Below are 12,938 nucleotides of genomic sequence, written 5' to 3' on the forward strand. Positions count from 1 at the left end.
ATATTACTGTACCTTAACCAAGAGCTCTAAGCCTAAACAGAACCATCAAAACATGAATTGTGCTTTAGCTGTCAGGAGGATATGAACTATGCTGACAGTGAACAGTATGCAACGATTACTATGTAAATAAAAAAACAAAACATGGCATTGTGTTTCCTACAAATGAAAGGAAAAACCTGAATATATGAGTGGAGGAACACACCGACTGCAGATGTTTCCACACAGATGCACTGCTTAGTACAATCAAGCATTTAACCTCCACTCATGCTCTGTGGCAGGTTTTAAAATGTTGAGCAGGCCCAGGTGATTGTGATTTTGTATCAAGATGACAAGAGGAAAAGATTTAAGTGTCTTGAAAGAGGGTTGATTTTGTGGACTCGCTCACAGTGTCTCAACTGGCTGGTTAATCAATAGGAGCAGTGATTAAAGTGACATCTGCATTTAGATCTATGGGAAAGACATCAATTAAATCGGAAATTGTGGTTGACAACATGTGATGACTGTGACGCTCGTGCATAAGTGTGATATGTAAGGGAAAACAAAAGAATAACTCTTCCTCAGGTGACTGAGAATGTCAATGCAGGACATGATCAATCTCTCGACCGTTACGTACAGAAGGATATTATAATAAGACGCACAGGTGGTTGAGTGGTTAGAGCCCATGCAATACATGCTGACCCTGGTTCAAATCCCGATCGGAGGTCCTTTGCTGCATGTCACCCCCCCTCTCTCTCCCATGTTTCCTGTCTATCTACTGCTTAATAAAGGTGTCTATGCCAACAAAGTCTTTAAAAAAAGAAATGTTAATACCTTCACTAGCACGTTTGATTATTAATTATTTCTCACAGTCAGACATGTTCTCAATACATTGAATGTCACTTCTGTCTGTTACTAGCCAAGAGAAGAGGTTATTATTAACACAGGCTCCATTTTGACCTTTAAATATAATTTATCTTGTCACATACAGTGACAACATATCAGTTGTAAACTGTACATGTCAGGGTTCACTGTGAGCTGATGGTCATTTTTTGGAGACTGTCCTACCAAGTAAAACAACACAACAAATCCTAATGTCAGTCACTCAATAACGACATATAGTAACGTTTGAGTGACAGATGCCATCTGGTGGCCATCATAATGCTGACCTGGCACAGTGGCACATTTCATATGACATATAGAAGTTGACAAATTTCCTTATTTGGAGAACGAGGTTTGGATGGAGGCAGGAGCCTGCTGTTCATTTCCTGTTTCCAGCTGTGAGTTGGGACAAAAACATAACTATGACTGTCCCCTAATCTTAATCCAGTGGTTATTATTATTGCCGTGATGACAAAGGTTGACTAAATTTAAGGATGTTGTAATTTTAACCCACACCAGGTTTCTCTAACCTTAACAAAGTTAACTTTTTAACCAAACCATCATTGTTCCCTAAATCTAAACAAGGGTTTTTTGTGCTTAAACCTTATCAGACCTTAAAGGAAAATTCCTGTTTATTTCAACCTGTATTGTATTACCCATAAATGTTGTATGGTGTGTCATGCTAATTTTACTCTCGTCATCTCTGTTATAGACATTCCAGTAATGCAGAAATAGGCCTTTATCACACAAAATAAAGTGACTGGGGAGAGAGCAGTAACCACAGGAACCAGCAGTTTGTCTGAGGTAACTGAGGTTCATGAAAATTGTTTGTCCTGACATTCCTTTCTGCCCGCTTGTTGTTTTAGCTCTTCTGTGTACTCAAATAAATATGGTTGGCTATTAAAGTGGAATGTCTCATAATAGTCCACAATTAGACACTGCACTTAGTTTTTTATTTTCCTTACAGTCTAACTGCTGTGAAAGTCAGACTCATACATGTAAAAAAAACAACTGGTGTGTGCGGATGAATATGTGGGTGGTTCAGTAATCTGGCAAGGTGCTCCACATGTAGATCTATGCCATTAGCCATAATGGCTGCCACAAACTGTGTTTACTTTCATTTGACTAAGAGATATATTTTATTTCATTTGTGTTTATTTGGAAAGCTGTAGGAGTCTCATTAGCTTGCCCTGATGTTAGTTGTTTTGTGTGACATACATGCTGTCGTATGAGATATACATTTTTATGTGAATAACTGAGCTGGAGAGACCAAAATTAGCATGACACATAAAGCCATAATGGTCTCATTTATGAGAAATACATTAACCATAGCATTGTAAATCATAAAACATGATTATTTTTTAACAGTGATGTACAACAGTTTTGGAAAGCATAGACGTTGTCCTGTAGGTTAATGCATAGAGGTGCCAGATTAGAAAACATCCCTGTATGTCGCTCTGAAGTCACATGGTCAAAACAACATATTTGGTTGTTTAATTAAGAGGATTTATTGGATTCTTCATAGGAAAAGGTGACTGTTAGAGCTGTAAACATTGGAGATCTCTGTCAAAGCAGCCCTGCTAGTACTTATGTATGTCATAATCCAGAATGTAAGACCTCCTTTCAACTGGCTCCATAGTTGTTTTAAAAGTCTGCCAATTATCAAAAGCCACAAAGTAGGTTTGGTTTTCATTAAGTCTTTTGCAACAGCCTGGGGGCAGTTTGACAAAGAATTACATTCTTTAACCACTTGCAGAGAGGCTGTAAAACAGACCTGAATACTGCAGACAGCATGGTGTAAAAATATGACTAATTGGGGGGAGAAGTTGGCTGGTTGGCATCCCAATCAACCATGAACTAGACCATACATGGTTGTAAAACAGACTGAGGTCCATAGCAATTAGTGCTACATGGAAGTGAAGTAAGGGAGAGCAGAACTTTGACGAGTTATTTCTTATTCATAGCCATTAAAAAGAAAACAATCCTGGCTCACTAAAAGGAGGAAGGGCTGCCTACATCCAACACCTAACTACACCCAACTACACTCCTACAGACACACATGGAAGACAAATTGTTTCCCCTACATGAGAGAATCAGTATCATGCGGTCACATTTAACTGAAAACCTTAAAGCCCAATTTCCACTGAGTCCGGCAGCGGCGCGTTACAGCTGCGCCGCGGTCACCGGAGCTGATAGGTAACACTATAATCAATGAGAGTATCTCCACCGGGAACGTTTCAGCAGCGTGTCAGCAACGGCTCAGCAGCGGCTCCCGCGCCGCAGCGCTATGGATAGGTAGCATTTCTATTTTTGACGGAGCCGTTGCCAACTCGCGACAAGCTCAACAGAGCAGATTGCACTAGACAGGAAGTCCGACACTGAATCAGCAAAATAAAACTTCCGTTTTTCAAAATAAAACAACCCGTGCAGCCTCCCGATCGTATTTCAGCAACAAACATGAATAAAACAGTCAGATAAAGACTCCATCTAGCTACGTAGCCTACTGACAGATGGGATAAGTACATAAATCAAAGAAAATTACCAAATCAACCAAAATTGAGCAAGTTAACAAAACCGGGCCATTTAGTTGTGCTGCTACTACAGTAATTACTGTAGACTAAAGGCACTCGTTCGGATTTGATTGGGCTGCCGTAATTACTGTATTAACAGTGCAACGTCATTTTAAAAGGCAGCTTTCTCTCCCAGAGCATGCTCCGGTCCGCTGCTGTAACGCTCCCGGTGTGAGTTGACGCCGGGCAGAGGACGGAGCTAAACCGTAGCACAGCCGTTCCGCGCCGCTGACGGACCCAGTGGAAATCCCCAGTTAAGACCTGTTAAGTTTATTCATTCAGTTTAAATCAACTCTAAGAAAAACACAGTGAAGACAGAACAATGGGAAGTGAAGATCTAAGTATGTAAAAGAGGAAATAAATCACAGACTAAGATTCAAGATTCAACAGTCCCTATACTCATTCATTCACACACACACGCACACACACACTCACACACACACGCATACAAACACACACACACACACACATACACGCACACACGCACGCACACACACACGCACACGCGCACACACACACACACACACACACACACACACACACACACACACACACACACACACACACACACACATTCCTTCTGGCTTCTTTATCTCAGCAGATGGATTAAAGCCCCAGTGGTCTGGACCTTTTCCTCTTTACACTGCGAGAGGCAGCAGGACAGGAACCAGTCTTAGCAGGGTGCATAAAGGTCTTCCCTGGATGCATAGTGAATATACCAGATTAATGTGTTAGTATTCTGTAACAGCATGAACTACACACAGTTAAATCATGTTTGAAGCAATTACATGAGCCCATCCTGTTGGTCAGCTAATGTGTTCATCCAGGGTTACATGCTATCACTTTATCATAAAGAGTGGTGAAGCATAGCATGATATGAAACATGAGATCATAGAGCAGCTTTAAAGCTCAATTATTTAAGGGTTGGACCCACACTATACAAACTATATGCTATCATGCTAAACATTACATTCTACCTTGTAACATATGTAGCAATGTAGGATGTTTTATCAATACACTCTCTTTAATGAGGGGGTACCACCTCCTTCCTTAGGAGGAACATTTTTAATTAATTAACTGATTCATTAATTAAATTTAATAAATCAATACATTTTGATAAATCAGTCAAATGTCCCCTGTATTGCTTCAAAGAATAGACACACATGGACCACTGACGATGTGACGATACACTCAGCTCACGAGATGAGACACAATATTGGGTTCACAAGATCAAAACGAGACGAGATTTTAACACTATTTTTAAGAAAACTTCAATGAGGAATTATATGACTGGTCTATTTGAAATTGACAAAATGCAAAAATAATGTAGGTGTATTTTGAAATGTTTTAACTAATCATCTCGTAATGAATGTCACTTCTGTTCTACTTTCTAAGTATGAATTATCATACGCTGTATGCAATATACAAGCACTGTAAAAGGTTTCCCCACATAGATAGATATTTTACAGATGGATCATTTTGGTATTAATGGAAATAAAAACCATAAATACCTAAATTATATACAATCACAAATACCAAAAGGTGAATTATAAAGAGTAGAAACAATTCTAGAATATAAATATAAATTAAATAAAGACTCCAATTATCACAAATTATAACATATTGCTAAAATTGCAAAAATAAAAGTAAATTGCACAAATTCTGTATCACACAAATACACAAGTAGAACAACAAATTGTGTTATAATTTGGTAGTGTGACTCATTGTTGGAATTATTGTATATAAGTTATCCCATATTTACCCTTTCTATAATCATTAACCTTTATAGTCTACAAGCATGCTGTTTTAAAGTTGTTTTTCAGGACTTGTGACCCTGCTCAGGAAGTCTTCGAAGTGTGTGTGACCACCATTGATCAACTTGTGACCCTGATCAGAAAATCTTTAAAGTGTGTGTGACCGACTTGTGACCCCCACTCTTTAGAGCAGCAACACTATGTAAATTAGGGACACCTGAACCAAATAAAAACAGAGGGTTCGGCAAGGTTTGCTCAGAGCGGGTTGGAGATTGAAACTGAGCAGATCTCTGTCCGTTCTCCTTGCAAGTAGAAACTCTAATCCTGTTGTCTTGTCTTCCTTTGTTTGATATTTTAAGTGTTTTAGGTTGCCTGAACCTGACACTCATTTTACTGAACATGTGTGTCAGCAAATATTGAACATCAACTTGTTCTAACAGATGTGTATAAAGAAAAAGTGGTCAGATATTGATGATTGGCTTCATTCTCAAGAAAATAATTGTGGAGGACAAAAAAGTTGACTTTTTGGTAAATAATACAATCACATCTCTTGTAGACCATATTGAATTTTCATCATATCCCAAAGACCTGGAGAACATGAAGCTCAAGCTTAACTTCTTTTGATGTTTTTTCCATTAAAGAAACAAAACCTAGCCTAGCTTTACATTGACACAAACATATGTTTATGTTAGATTATATGTTTCTACTTTGTTTATTACTGAGGTTGTAGTAAGTGGTGGTTGCATACTGGGGTGCATTATATTGACTGATGATCCTTATATTTTGTCCCTCATGTGGGCCTACGTTAATGGAGTGGACAAAATATTAGGAACACCATTCAATATAATGAAGTCTAATACACCACAATCACCCACTATGACCCCTAATAAACAAAGTAGAATTATCACTTTTTTGACAATGACAACAAAAATGTATAAACTTAATAAATGTTGAATTTATAGCATGTCTGTTGTATTAGATTGGATTAGATTACACAGGTGGTGTACCTATTGAAGTGGCCAGTATGAGTATGAGAGCATGACGAGAGAAAAACGTTTACCGTTTCACGAGCAAGGAACACATCACCAACGAGATACGTTTTAACAGATTCATTGACAGAATTTGAATGAATTGTGTGTTCTTGATGCGGTGTGGGGAGGTCAGACGAAGGATCGCCGCTGCGCCCGGGCAGTGACGAACCCCCAGGAATCTATGAGAGAGGAGAGAAGAACAGAAGAGAGAGCGGGGGGGAGGGAAACTCGACAGCGAGAGTGAACGAGGGGGAAGCTGTTAGGTCTGTTTATATAGGAGCCGGAAGGGGTGTAATTGGTGTGTGTTCCCGCTCCTGAAACTGCGCTTATCAAGCTTCGATTCACGAGCAAGGAACACATCACCAACGAGATACGTTTTAACAGATTTATTGACAGAATTTGAATGAATTGTGTATTCTTGATACGGTGATTCTTGATGCGGTGTGGGGAGGTCGGACGAAGGATCCGCCGCTGCGCCCGGGCAGTGACGAACCCCCAAAAACCTCCAATTATTTGAGAAATGCTCGTGCGGATCTTAGATCGTTGAGTCTGAGCAGATATAGCAGTGATACGTTAATGAGGCGTTAATAGTGATAAGTCGAAGATACAAGCAAGGCGGCACGGGTCGAAGTGCGATGGTGACACAGTGAATTCTGAGCATCCAAGGAAACTGAAAAAATGCTAATATGAACATCGCTTTGAAGGTCAGGGCGATGTGAGGAGTTTGGTATCCTGAGCGAATGGTGTGTATGCAAGTGGACAGCAGATCGGTAGTAAGAGAAAGCCGTTTGGCTGGTTCTTGGCTGAGGAGACCAGAGAGAAGCGACTTACTTGGGGATGGGATTACATGTGAATAGTTTGGAAAAAGACTAGTACCGCTGAGGTAGGATTTGATAGTAGGTGTTCTTATGTTCATGGCAGAATGAGCCTAGGTGATGTAGCAGATGACGGTGGTGAGATAGAACGAGGGGAAAATTATATTGTGTCGGTCATGAAAGTGTTGGAAATTATTCCAAGCTGTCCAGTAGGAGGAGAGTGTAGGAGATAAGTTGTTAATGTTGCAGTTTTGGAATTCGAAGATCAGGAGTATTAAAGATGGATTTACAGATTGAAAGTCAGTGCAGAATATGGAGGAACTGGAGTTGGCAGCGGTTTGGCGTGCAGAGCCAAGTTTCTGAACTTCCGGAACATAAAATGAGAGAGAGAGTCGGCGATGGTATTATAGTGGCAAGGGACGTAGGCGGCGCGGAGGATATTGGTTAGTGACGGAGTGCCACGTGAGCGACGCATGAATGGCATGATTGAAGTGGAGTTGGAGCGACCTTTGTTAATGATTTCAACGACTGAGATTATCAGAGTGTATAAGAATGGATTAACTAGACTATTCGTGTCCCCATAGAACGGCGGCGGCTACTATGGGGTAGATTTCGAAGAGGCGGAGGAAGAGACCTCAGCAGAAGGAGCGGCATCAGTGTAGCTGGATGTCAAGGGAGTTGGTCAGCTGATCATCATAAAAGAAGGAGATAACATTCCAGCTAGAGACGAGATGGACCACAAGCGAAGCTCGGCGAGACATGATTGGTTCAGTGAGAAGGAAGACAGAAGCGACGGGACTGAGGATGCAATAGACAGCAGGTGGCTCTAAGAGCGCCGATAATGAAATAGTTATGGTGACGAAATAGGACAACATATGTGTTACTTTGAACGTGTGACAGGGGCGTTGATAATGAAATGGTCGAAGTGACGAGAGAGAAAGACAGGTAGTTTACGTTAAACATGAAAGGGGGTGGTCTCAGCTCGCCATTTGGCGGAGAACGATGCATGGTTCTGTCTGATGAAGTTGCGGGAGTAGCACTTGTGGGCAATGACGTCCCGGTGTCACTGCCCGGGAGAAATGAGCTGCAGGGATCAGTGTAGTCAAATATGGGTTATCCTGATACCTTGATGATGAGACGGCGGGGCGCTGGAATCCCGGTGGCAGAAGTTCCAGTTGAAGCAGAGTGCTGGCAGCTCTTGGTGCCAGGAACCTTGACTAGAGCAGGCTTCTGTGGCAACTAGAGAAGGATGTCCATGTTAAAAGCTGCCCGCTGTCGAACTAGGCGAGTGCAGATGGTGCAGATGTAGTGAAAAACAGCAGGGGTCATTGGCATCCTGGTGCTGATATTCTGGTCTAAGTCGAGTGCTGTGATTGGAATGAAGAGACGGCAGGGGTTGTAGGCATCCCGGTGCCCGATGTTCCTGTTGGAACGAAGTGCTGTGGTTGGACAAATAAACAGCATGGGTTGCAGGCATCCCGGTGCCTGATGTCCATAACTAAGCAAAGTGCTGCTGTTAGATTTAAGGAAACAGCATGGTCGCAGGCATCCCGGTGCCTGATGTCCCTGCAAGCGCTGTGCTGCTGTTGGATTTAAGGAAACAGCATGAGTTGCAGGCATCCCGATGCCTGATGTACACGACTAAGCGAAGTGCTGCTGTTGGATTTAGAAAACACACGGTCGCAGGCATCCCGGTGCCTGATGTCCCTGTCTAAACGAAGCGCTGCGTTGTAGTGCGGAAACGCCATGGTTGCTGGTATCACTGTGCCCGATGTTCCCGTCTAAGCGGAACACTGTGGTTGGAGTTAGAAAAACACATGGGTCGCAAACATCCCGGTGCCTGATGTCCCTGTCTAAATGAAATGCTGTGGCTGGAGTAAAGAAGACCGCATGGGTCGCAGGCATCCCGGTGCCTGATGTCCCTGTCTAAACGAAGTGCTGCGGTTGTAGTGAGGAAATGGCATGGTAGCTGGTATCACTGTGTCTGATGTTCCGTCTAAGCAGAACATTGTGATTGGAGTTAGAAAAACACATGGGTCGCAAACATCCCGGTGCCTGATGTCCCTGTCTAAACGAAATGCTATGGCTGGAGTAAAGAAAACCGCATGGGTCGCAGGCATCCCGGTGCCTGATGTCCCTGTCTAGGAGCAGCGCTGCGGTTGGAGTGAGGAGACAGCAGAGGGTTTATGACTCAGACAATATAGAAGCAATTTCAGGTTAGTTGTATTTGTGATGAATTGTGTTAGTAGCTTGCGATCCAGTGCTTTTAATGTGGACGATACAGTGATTTCGGTTAGTATTGTGATAAACTGTGTTAGTAACATGTAATACGATGTGTTTAATGGCAGATGATGCCTAAAATGATGATTGACTCGATATACTGGCAACGTACAACCCGGTGTTTGTAACGTTCAAGTGTGTGTAACAGTGCGCAATGGCAAGGTGACGTTAGAGTAGCTGCATGAGAAGCTTGCAGCTGGTATATGAAAACAACAATGTGGAAGTAACTTTAGATTAATTATGAATCTTTACTACAAAGTAGTGGAGATGGATAACGTATGACGCAGGACTGATGCCGTTGGTATAAATGCCATAGACTGTATAGAAGAAATGGACGTAACAACGTGACGTCACCCACTGGTTTGTGGACTGCTGCTCGGAAGCCAATGGTTTCTAATCTGGGCAGCGCCATCGTGAAAATTTCAGGTGCATGCTGGGAAAAATAAATACACGGATTCTACTTATATGGCAGGAGGAGGGGCCATGGGCGGAGCGTGGAGGTTGCAATCAATCTGTCGATCACGACGTAGCCATGCCCTAATGCATACCCTGCTTTATCAAATATAAAATCAGGAATGGCAAAAAAAATAAATAAAATTTCAAATGATCATACTGCATTGAAGAGGGCTTTAAACTAGCGATTGAGACCATAAACACATTTTTGAAAATGTTTACTGAGGTTAGAAATCAAGTGAGAAGTTGGTAAATTCTCCATTGACTTGTATAGAGACAGAAGTCCTTTTGACACCAAAACGATAATACTGACAAGTCTGAGTAGAATAAGTAGCGCAATACTACCTGGCCCCTGCCGGGGGGGGGCTGTGGCCGTGGGGCTACGGGGCTCTGTGACGTCACGCGTGCCGATCCGGGCGATGATTGGCTTAGACGAAAACCCGGAAGGCGGGAGCGCCGGTGACTGTTGTTGACGCTGAGTAAACAATGAAGCTGTAGTTTAATGTGGCTGAGGTTGATAGGGAATGCATCCTGTGCAGGAATCATTGGCAGTTCGGTCGCTGATGTCGGGGTCCGTTTGTGGATGTAAAGACGGCCGGACAGAGAGTGAGAGTTCGGTGTGGTGGAGAATTATCTGGACTGTTCAAGCGGCTGAGGAGGGGAGAGTTGAAGCTGCTGCTCCAGCAGCTTTGTGCGTTGCTTCCCTGGTTTTTTGCCCTCGCTAGTGGAGGAGAGGAAGCTGCAGATCTACCAGGAGTGTCACATCAGGGGAGTGTGAGTTGAAGAGCCTGCGAGGCCGGCATGTGCCCCGCGGGACGCTCGGCTGCGGTCTGCTGCTGGGTGACGACAGGAGAACCGGTTTCCCACGAATCTTCAGTCAAGTCGGACAGGTTGATCTGCAGTTAGTGATCCGTGGTGAGTAGTAATCATAGCATTTGTTCAAGTTTTGTTGATGCAATGCGAGAAGTACGATCTGTTTCTGGAATGACCATGAGACTGCCTGCACGTGAAACTCGACAGCGAGAGTGAACGAGGGGGAAGCTGTTAGGTCTGTTTATATAGGAGCTGGAAGGGGTGTAATTGGTGTGTGTTCCCGCTCCTGAAACTGCGCTTATCAAGCTTCGATTCATATTTTGCTGTAGCCTATCGTTTATCGTCCAAAAAATTTTTTTATGTGGATTATGTTGTTAACTTTGTGACAACTCTCCACCTGTCTGTGTCTGCTGCAATCTTGAGTCCAGCTGGAGTACTACAACACTAGTCATAAGTGATGATTGAGAGGGATTACTTTGTATGAGCCTATACATTGTGTTGTAAGAAAATCCTGTATCCTGCATTTGTTTAAGAATAAAAAGATTGCTGTCCTTTTTTAAATCAATCTAACATGTTGTCCAGTGTGTATGAGCAGCTATAAAAGGTCTGGTTACAGACTTTTCACTTCTGTAAAATAACAGATCCCATTTAACCAAGGAGAATAAATCTATCTTAACCTGGTGGATTCATTTCTTTTTTCCCCGTCATCTTATTTGACAGCCTGTCTCTTCGCCTGCACTGTAGATATAGCTGGCACACAGACAACACAGACATTTGGAAACCCCTATGCTTGATCACACAACACATACTGTAAGTTGGCACACAGGAAGACTTCCCACCATGTGGACACAGAGCCTTTGGATAATGCCCAACAACCTCCTTCCCACCCCTCAGCCCACTCTCTCACACACACACACAGAATGGCTGATCATAGTTCCTGCCCTACATTCAGGCAGGTCTGACAGCAGGAGGCAGGAGAGGTGGAGTGATTGGAACCAGATGAATGGTCAGACTAAAGCTTCCAAACACAACCCAGCCTTCTCTCTCTCTTCTCCCGTCATTTCCTTTACTTCCCTACACATGCCTCTCTTTTACATCTCACCTCCCAAAGCCCTACAGCAGACTAAAACAATGTTGAAAATGCTGTGCCAAAACCCTATCATCAAATAGGCTGTGTGTGTGTGTGTGTGTGTGAGAGAGAGAGAGAGAGAGAGAGAGAGAGAGAGAGAGAGAGAGAGAGAGAGAGAGAGAGAGAGAGAGAGAGAGAGAGAGAGAAAAAAAAAAGAAGACTGAATACATGCGCTGACAGTCCAAAAATGACCTTAGAAAAGCAAGAAAAACAAACGCTCCTGGGTCAGTGCTTTATTCATTTGGAGTGACATCACCCAGCAGACATAGCTATCAATACTGATCTAGACATATCTATCAACAGAGGAGAAACAGAGAGGCCTCCCTTCTGACATATTGTAACGAATGGAACTGGAAACAGATGAGCTGACACTGTGCCATTAAAGCAGAACACTGAGGCATTCGTCAAAACATGAAAGCAAGTGGAAAACGAATGTTGAGGGATTATAGAAAAATGAATCACTTTTCCATTAAATGTCAATGTTCATGATAAAAGTTCTAATATCCAAATTAGTTCCATTCATTTCTTTTCAACTTAATCTTCTCCTGTCCCCCCCCCCGTTTCCTCCCTCCCTTCCTACTGTGATTAAAATGCATACCTGATCTATTTTCATTAAACTCTGGAGAGGGGAGGGGAGACGCCCCTGCTCTATCCAAGCACTTAGAGTATTATAGCACTTGGAATGTAATCAATGCATTTGCCCTCTTAGCTGGAGACAACACTTTGGAGTCCAAAATAAATGGATTTTTCCTTCAACACCAGGAAGTCAAATCTCATCGCTTGGCTTTATGGTGACTATCTTTCAGTAGCACTTAAGAGAAGAGGATCGGGTACTCTGCCAAAAAAGATGGAGGAAAATGAAGAGGCCGTTCAGGGTGAGATGGGGATTAGAACATGGGATGAGATAAAACACAATGGAATTTAGATTTGAAAGTTCCCAATGCTGCAACTAAAATCCAGCTATTCTCCAATCAATGTCACCTTGGTTTAGAAAAACATGATCACTTTTAAATGTGCAAAAATCCAACAAGGTAAACGTTCAGTTTAGGTTGAAAACAAGTGAAACAACCTCCAGGTGCATCAGACTGTTAGTATATGTAAAATAGACTGAAGAAAGAAAAGACTAATCAATAGCAATGTTCAAACTGCTCTGCTTATGAAGAATGTGGGCAGACTGCCAGCCTGGCAGGAATGTTAAATGAATAAGAGGGTGGGGGTTAGTAAGCAGAATAAGC

This window comes from Scomber japonicus, chromosome 13 (genome assembly GCF_027409825.1).
Source record: "Scomber japonicus isolate fScoJap1 chromosome 13, fScoJap1.pri, whole genome shotgun sequence".
Lineage (NCBI taxonomy): Eukaryota > Metazoa > Chordata > Actinopteri > Scombriformes > Scombridae > Scomber > Scomber japonicus.